General features: G+C 41.5%; 1 protein-coding gene across 2 annotated transcripts in view; it reads right to left on the reverse strand.

The window, feature by feature from the left end:
- The window catches only part of LOC106879810 (uncharacterized), a 144404-nt gene that overhangs the window by 31366 nt on the left and 103038 nt on the right, over positions 1-10000 (reverse strand). The window lies entirely within an intron of this gene.

Raw genomic sequence — 10000 nt, forward strand, 5'->3', positions numbered from 1 at the left:
ATGTGTAATTAGCTAATTTTCATGCACGACCACACACACACACACACACACACACACACACACACACACACACACACACACACACACACACACACACACACATACAATACAGCGCAGCACCGCTATTGATTTCCAAGGTATACAGCGCACCCTTCTGTTTCTAACGCTCATCGAAACTTCGACAAGATGCTCCGCGCCGCGCCGCCTCTCCTTCGCGTTATCCCCACCGCCGCCGCCACCACCACCACCACCACCAGCTCCGCCGCCACGTGTACACAAGTGCCTCCTCACCTCCCTCTCTTCCTCTTGGAGTACTGCACCACCATCACCTGCACAAATCAGTGCAGTCAGCCTATAGCAGATAAGTGCACGTTTGAAGCATGTGTTAAAACACTTGTGCAGCTTTAGAATGTCTGCGTTTGTATGTGTATGTATGTATGTGTCTGAATATATATATGTATGTATGTCTATATTTATGTATGTATTATGGAAGCCGGTGTATGATAGTATGTATATATATATATATATATATATATGTGTGTTTGTGTGTGTGTGTTTGTGTGTGTGTGTTTGTGTGTGTGAGTGTGTGTGTGTGCGTGAGCGAATGGAAGTTCTGTGTAAGTGGTTTTGTATATGTGTATGAATGCGGTTGTTGCTTTTGTGTGAGTTGGTGCTTGGGTAAGTATGTGCGAGATGGAGAGAGGAATAGTGGGTCAGAAAGGGGGAGAGAGAGAGAGAGAGAGAGAGAGGGGGGAAAGAGAGACAGAGAGAGAAGAGGAGGTGTAGGAGAATTCAGAGCACTAAGGCGGGAACCTCAGAATAGCAATGATGTGAATCATTAGGTATTACATGTATGTGTGTGTATGTATGTTTATATATATATATATATATATATATATATATATATATATATATACATGTATGGAAAAATATATATATACATGTATGCGTGTGTATATATGTATTTATATATACATATACATATGTATGTATGTATATATATATATATATATATATATATATATATATATATATATATATATATATATATATATATACATACATACACTCAAGAACCAAACGCATCGCTCTGTCCAGGAATTGAAACCTCCATCTAGCGGTCTTGAGTGCAATAAGCTAACCACTCTCCCACGATCTTTAACAAAACAGAGAAAAGGAGTTATAGTTTATTCTTTTATTGGCCACAAGGGCTAAAATGAATAAACATAAAGGACATGCAACAGCATAAAGGACAACACATGACGATACGAAGGGTTTTCTGCGTATAAACAATAAAAATTAAACAACGTAAGATTCTCAATAGGGGAAGAAGCGCTTTAAAGGTTACTCGTGGAAAAACTCACAAAAAGCCACGGGTGCCTGATCAACAGGGCAAGAGCCGTTCTCCTTAATTTTTTTACACATGTATGCTCAAAACTGGTCCCTTCACACTGACCAAGCAGCTATAATAATCGATATTTCTCAAATACAAGATCAATATATTTCCGCGCCAAATGTATGATAGATAGATAGACAGACAGATAGATAAACTGATAGACAAACATATAAATAGATAGATAGATAGATAGATAGATAGATAGATAGATAGATAGAGAGCTCAACAGTGTTAGTTCTAGGTTTCTCTATTGTGACCTCTGCTTAACTTTGCACAAAAGCGACTCTTTTCTGTAATACACATATAACCCCTAATGTTACCATAACCTTTAAGGCGGCGAGCTGGCAGAGTTGTTAGCACACCGGACAAGATGCTTTGTGGTATTTTGTCCGTTTGTCTTTAGGTTCTGAGTTCAAATTCCGTCGAGGTCAACTTTGCCTTTCATCCTTCCGGAAGTCGATAAAATAAGTACCAGTTGAACAAAGAGGTCGGTGCAATCGATTTAACTCCTTCCCCCGAAATTGCAGGCCTTGCGCCAAAATTTGAAGCCGATATTATCGCAACCTTTGATGCAACTCTGAAATCTATTCACACTCTCGAGGATTATCACAACCACGAACGATATTCCATAATCTGTACGCACTCCCCACAAAAAAACCATTGACGCTGTTCTCTTATCTATACATACCCCCTTGTATTACCAAATCACCAACGTGCTTTTCTGACCTATGCTTTTTTCTGTGTATGACCAAAACCAACAACGTTATTCTGTAATCTATACAACCCCCCCCCCCCCCCCCACCACCACCACAACCATCAACGCTCTTCTGTCATTTATACATCCTCCCAAGTACTACCCGAGCCATTAACGAAGCGTAGTGACACACAACATGCAAGAAATAGAAATAGTAGCCAAATCTCCCTCGAAATTATACCACGCTACACTAAAAGAAGGCAGGACATTTGAGAATGTTGTGTGGAAGAGATGCATTATGTCTGAAAGAACGGGATTGGCATCGCCGGAAGCTTTTTTTTTCTTTCTCTTTCATTTTCTTTTTTTTTATCATGGGACTGATCCATTCGACTCGATCTGGGGCTAAACCACCACTACTACTACTACTACTACTGGCACCACCACCACCATTACTACTACTACTGGCACCACCACCACCACCACCACCACTACTACCACTACTACTACTGGCACCACCACCACCATTACTACTACTACTACTGGCACCACCACCACCACCACCACCACTACTACTACTACTACTACTGGCACCACCACCACCATTACTACTACTACTACTGGCACCACCACCACCACCACCACCACTACTACCACTACTACTACTGGCACCACCACCACCATTACTACTACTACTACTGGCACCACCACCACCACCACCACCACTACTACTACTACTACTACTGGCACCACCACCACCATTACTACTACTACTACTGGCACCACCACCACCACCACCACCACTACTACTACTACTACTACTGGCACCACCACCACCATTACTACTACTACTACTGGCACCACCACCACCACCACCACCACTACTACCACTACTACTACTACTACTTGCACCAGCACCAACAGCAATAGCAGCAGCAATAGCAGCAGCAGCAGCACCACCACCACCACCACCATCTCTCTTACCACCACTCCCAACATCATTAGTTCTTTCCGTATCCCAACTACCGCTATATCCGCAACCACTGGCACATCAACCACCACTCCTACTTGCCTTGTATCTAAAACATTCTTCCCCATCTCATCACCACCAAAACTACTGCCTCTACAATGCAACTAGCGCATCAACATAACCGTTATTTATTACCTCCGCCACTACCACCAGCACCACCACCACCACCGCGACCACCACCACCACCACGATGGCGACCACGACAGCCCTTACTACCACCACAACTACCAACACCACCGTGACCACCACCACCACCATCACCACCACCACCATCACCACCACCAAAAGCATCGTGACCACCACCACCACCGCCACCACCACCACCACCATCTCTGCTATCAGAATTACTATTTCCAACAGCCCTGTGTGTGTGTGTGTGTGTGTGCGTGTGTGTGTGCGTGTGTGTGCGAGTGCACGTGGATATGCATTTATTCTATGTGTGTATAGTTGTTTATGTTTGAATGTGTAAGTGTACAGTAGTGTATGTGTGTGTATGTATGTGTGCGAGTGCGTTTATGTGAGTGTGTATGCGTGTGTGTGTGTGTGTGTGTGTGTGTCATCAACTGAAGATAAGATGGTGGAGACGGAGCTAATGGTGCTCAGTTCGCTTCTGTGTCTCGATAAAATTGTCTTTGAAAATCGTTTGTCTCTTTTGTCCTTGAACTCTTCGAGCTAATCGATAAGATCCAGCCCTCCCACCACGACCACCACCACGACCATCGCGTCTACAGTTACTATATACTGCCATCCATCCATTCACCTTCTCTCTCTCTCTCTCTGTCTTTCTTTCTTTCGGTCTTTCTATCTGTCTATCTATTTTCGTCTCTCCTAATCTCTTTCGATCTATTTGTGTACGTGTGTGTGTCTGTGTGTGTTGAATGACAAAATGGAAGAGAAAGAGAGAGGGAGGGAGAAAGAGAGAGAGAGAGAGAGAGAGAGAGAGAGAGAGAGAGAGAGAGAAACAAAGAAAGAGAAAAGGAGATAAAGAGAGAGGAAGAGAAAGCAGGAGAGAGTAAAAAGAGAAAGGGCGAAAATAGAAAGAGGAAGAGAATGAGATACAAATAGTTATGTAAATATGTGTGTGTGTGTGTGTGTGTGTGTGTGTGTGTGCGTGTGCGTGAACAGCAAATAAGCGCACGCGCGCGCGCACACACACACGCACACGCACACATACACGCACACACACATATTAATAGTAATTATTTTAATGATTCGTGACAAACTGCTGTATGTTTCGATCTGCGGACAAATATGAATACACACACACACACACACACACACACACACACACACACACACACACACACACACACACACACACATATATATATAGAGAGAGTGAATGTTGGGGTAGAATGCTAACTAAAACTGAATCGACATGATGACGACTGTTGATACAAGAGTTTCTGTTTGGTTTGCTTAGTGAAAATCAAATATGGAAAATGGTCAGCCGAAGGGTTGAGTTTCAAAGCCAAGAGTCAACTGGTACATGCCAATAACTCACAGGCCCTCAATTAAGAAATACCTCCAGCTATATATGAGTTTAATGACGACTTTTGTTAGACGAAGAGGTCAAACCGGAAAGTTACTCGTTATAGGGTTAACAGAGGAGTGTTACTCAGTATGGGATAAGACCTGTTATCTGTTGGAGGGCTAAATATGGACAGTTACTAGTTGTAAAATTAAGTAAGGATAGCCTAACAGCTGCAGGGTTAACTAAGAAATGTTTACTAACTGAAGGGTAACTAAAGACTGTTTAACAGCTGTAGGTTTAACTAAAGCGTTTAATCAGTTGTAGAGTGGATTAAGTACTATTTAACAGCCGCAGGATTATCCAAGAATTGTTTAAGATTAATTAACAACTGTCGTAGACTAACAATCAACTGTTATCTGTTGTAGGATTAAATGGAGATTGTTTACCAGCTGTAAGGTTAACTAGGAACTGTTTAAATGCTGTAGGGCTAACTAAGGCCTGTTCACCTGTTGTAGAGTTAACGAAGTGCTTAACAGGTGTAGGCTTAACTGATAACTGTTAAGATGTAGGTTTAATAAAGAATGGTGTACTATTTCGAGAGTTAAGAACTGTTTGCCAGCTGTTGGGTTAACTAAGGACTTTTTATCAGCTGTAAAGTTAATTAAAGATTTTTTAACAGTTGTAGGGCTATCCAAGAACTGTTTAACAACTGTAGGATTAACCAATAACTGTTATCTGTTGTAGAGATAAGTGAGGAACTGTTTATCAATTGGAAAGTTAACTAAGAACTGTTTAACAGCTCCAGGGTTTACTAAGAACTGGTTAGCAGCAGAAAGGTTAATTATGGCTTGTTTACCGGCTGTAGGGTTAACAGGACTTTTAAACAGTTTTTAGGTTAACTAACGGCTGTTTAAAGCTGAATAGCTCACCAAGGACTCTTACAGGGTTAATCAAAACCTTTTAACAGCTCAGGACTCACTAATGGCTAGAGGGCAAACTAAGGAGTTTTTAATAGCTGTAAGAGTTAATTAACTAAGAACCATTATGTGCAGGGTTAACTTCGACCAGTTAAACTGTTGTAGGATTTACTAAAGAATGTTTACCTTGTAGGGTTAACTCAGGATTTTTTTTTATCAGTAAGCAGTAGTGGTAGTGGTGGGAGCAATTAACGAATAGCAACATTTATCGAGATCAGTTAATGACTAGGAACAGACGCGGAGACCAACAAACGAACGCTAACTGTTACGGTCGTTAACAAACCAATATCAATTGATGTTAAGGTGACAGCTGTCAACTGATGAATGTCACATACATATTATATACAGACGTCAGGTTATAAGGTCCCTTGACAAATGACGATAAGTGAGCGTAGGTGGAGATAATGGATGAGTAAATGTTAACGGTTCTGAATGTCAACGTACTGATGGATCAAAACTTGGATTTAGATCTAGTGTTTCGATCTATCTAGTCGTAGTCTGCTATACAGAGTAAATGATCGAGTATTCCACAGACAGCGTGTCTGGGTGCGTATGAATATATGTATGTATGTATGTATGTATGTATGTATATCGACACGCAGTGGTTATTTTCTCAACGCATACCATTGCACTGAAAGTACCTCACCGCCAGAAACAACACCGCAAGCATTAACACACAAGCTTTTAGCTTATTTCCATCCACCGTGTAACAAACTCCAAGCCGACTTTATCTTCACTTCTCTCTGTATAATATTAGATTTCAAAAACAAATTACAAACAGATGATAAGATGCTAAAAAGAACAGACTTATTATGAAGGATTAGACAGACAGACAGACAGACAGGCAGACATGTTTCGTTGGGTGGAGTTGGGTGGTGTTGGGTCGATGGTGGTGGTGGTGGTAGTAGTACTCACTGAAACACCCCCCGAATATATTTACACCCTTGCAAAGTAGGTCATCGACCGAAGCACTCTGTGATTAACGTCCCCTGTAGCTCTATAGCGTCAGTTATTTTATGGTGTCTCCCGCCTCCGTGTTAAGGACTTGTCTTATTTACTTGTTTCGGGCATTAGACTGCGGCAATACTGGAGCAATGCCTTGAAATGTATAAGTCAAGAAAATCGACCCCAATAGTTCTGTTTTTGTTTTGTTTTTGTTTTTTCCCCCAAAAATTTTTGAAAGTCTGGTACATATTTTATTGCTTTCTTTGGGCGAACCGCAAAGTTACTTGAGCACTGTCTCGATTTCTCGCTTGTTTACAGTTGTGGCGTCCTGTAACCATATATACATAGACATATATATTATTCACATATATATATCTATGTATATATAAGGCGTAGGAGTGGCTGTGTGGTAAGTAGCTTGCTTACGAACCACATGGTTCCAGGTTCAGTCCCAATGCGCGGCACCTTGGGCAAGTGTCTTCTACTATAGCCTCAGGCCGACCAAAGCCTTGTGAGTGGATTTGGTAGACGGAAACTGAAAGAAGCCGTCGTATATATATATATATATATATATATATATATATATATATATATATATATATATATATGTATGTATGTGTATATGTTTGTGTGTCTGGGTTTCTCCCCCCAACATCGCTTCCCAACATCGCTTGACAACCGATGGTGGTGTGTTTGTGTCCCCGTAACGTAGCGGTTCGGCAAAAGAGACCGATAGAATAAGTACTAGGCTTACAAAGAATAAGTCCTGGGGTCGATTTGCTAGACTAAAAAAAAGGCCGTGCTCCAGCATGGCCGCAGTCAAATGACTGAAACAAGAACCTAAAAGTAAAAGAATATATATATATATATATATATATATATATATATGCATATACGACGGCCTTCCACAGAATTTCCGTTCACCAAATTCGCGCAGTGGGACCTATTCTCGCGTGCTATGTTTTCGCAAAGCGACCTTGTTAACCACACAGCCGTTACATATTCTGACATGTAATGGTATAATCTCAGGCCATTCAACGTCACAATATGAGCATATGTCCTCTATCCTGTTTCTCTGAACGATAGGGAAACGCTGTATTCAATATTTCCATTGATCCCATAATCCATTATGGAGCCTAGTATTATCTCGCTTCAGATCTTGCGCTAGTTTCAAATGATTCCATAATTTATTTTCATTTTGTTTGATATGATAATTATTCAATTTTAATTGTTATCATATTTGTATAAAATCAATCAATAAGGTTTTTTAAATTTTTTTATATGTGCTGTTATGTTTGTCATTCGGTTATCAAGTGAGACATTTTGGCGTTATCATAGAATCATTGATATCTATTGTGGGGCAAACATGGCTCAGTGGACAAAGAAGGTCATCTGACAACTACACGTTTTCAGTTTCGATTCGACTGAGCAGCAACTTTGGTAAATGACTTCGGAATTTTGCGATGTTTACTGCGCAATAAATCGCTGCTTCCGTTTCGATTCGACAGAGCTGCACCTTGGTTACGTGTCTCCTACCATGACATTACTTCCGAGTTTTGAGATCAATTTCGGAGCAAACATAGCTTGCATAGCTAAGTAGTTCGTTTCGTGACAACGAGATTTCGAGTTCGATTCTATTGGGTGTCCTTTACCATTCAAAATAAAGAACTTCAATTTATTCATACTACTACTACTACTACTACTACTCAAAATGTAAATCCGGACGGAATGCTGTTAAGCATTTTGTCCAGAAGATGTAAGAACAACAGCAGTAAAATGGCGTATGTGTGTGTGTGTGTGTGTGTGTGTGTGTGTGTTTATATGTTTGTGTGATATTCCTATGAACCTCGCTAGTAAGAGCTTAGTTCATCAAGCAACAACGCAGAGTGCACAACAATTCAGCAGGTAGCTGGTGTTATGATTTACCACCCCCACATCCATACACATGCGAAATACATGTATGCATTCATATATATACAGGCATATACGTACAATAGATATATACGCACATGCTTAGACAGGTATATGTGTGTGTGTGTGTATGCATGCGTATATGATACTGCATATATAGCATTCACACACACACACACACACAGATAGATAGAAAGGAACAAAGATAGACATAGGTATAGAGATAGATAGATAGATAAATAGATAGATAGGTAGATAGAAAGATAGACAAGTAGATGGATAGAAAAATAGATAGATAGAAAGATAGATAGATAGATAGATAGATAGATAAAGACCCCCTTCGATCATGGATGACCAAGGGATTGCACCTAGAAAGTCCCGAGGCACAATTCCGGGCAAGGTTGTTTATGGGAAGACCAACAGTCACCCATGCATACCAGCCTCCCCTCTTCACACCACCAGTGTTATCCAAGAGAAAGGCAAAGTGGTCGATACAGCTTGGCACCTGTGACGTCACAACTCATTCCTGCAGCTGACAGAACTGGAGTAACGGGAAAATAAAGTGACTTGCTCAAGAACACAACACACAGTCCGGTCCGGGAATCGAACTCTCTACCTCATGATTGTGAGCCATGCTCCATATACGCAGATAGGTAGATGAATAAACTAGTAATAGAAGAAGAAGTAATGGAAGTAGTAATAGTAGTGCAAATAAAGTTGGTTGATTTTTGGCGGTAAAAACGAGTATGCGGATGTGCGAGTGCGTGTGTGTGTGTGTGTGTGTGTGTGTGTGTGCGTGCGGCATAGTGTTTGTCTAACACAAACGAGGAGAACAGAATCCGGCGACGAGGACGGAGAGGCAAAGTGAGACGGCGAAGGACTTGGGTGCGGTGGAGGTGGCTGAAGGTGTGAGGTGATGGTGGTGGTGACAGTGGTAGTTGTAGTAGTGGTGGTAGTTTCGTTGCTGTTGATGGCGATGGTAGCATGCGCGCGCGCGCGCGTATGTGGTTGAAACGTTGTTGTTGTTGTTATTGTTGGTGGTGGTGGTGGCGTTGTAAGCGGGAGCAGTGTTGTTGTTGATGGTGGTGATGGTAGTATGCTGGTGGTCTACGTTAGTAGTAGCAGCAGCAGCTGTAGTAGTAGTAGTAGTAGTAGTAGTAGTAGTAGTAGTAGTAGTAACAATTGAGGTGGTGTTGGTGGGGATGGTGGTGAAATTGGTTGTGGTAACAGTAACTCTAGTAGTAGTAGTAGTAGTCGTAGTAGTTGAGGTAGTGGTGGTGGTCGTGATCGTGGTAGTAGTAGTAGTAGTAGTAGTAGTAATAGATGAGGTGGTGGTGGTGGTGGTGGTGTTATTTTGACGGATATGCTGGTGTAGGTGCGGCGTAAAGAATTTTGACGTCAAAGTTTATCAAGGTTGCTCTTCGCCGCCCCCCCCCCCCATCCCTCGTATTCCTCCTTCTCCTCCTCCTCTTCATCGTCATCATCATCATCATCATCATCATCATCATAGTCGTCGTCATCGTCATGGTCATTTAATTCTCATCGCATGCATATATATATGTATGTATGTTTGCAT

The sequence above is a fragment of the Octopus bimaculoides genome, chromosome 25 (assembly GCF_046866305.1).
Source record: "Octopus bimaculoides isolate indiv1 chromosome 25, ASM4686630v1, whole genome shotgun sequence".
Taxonomy (NCBI): Eukaryota; Metazoa; Mollusca; class Cephalopoda; order Octopoda; family Octopodidae; genus Octopus; species Octopus bimaculoides.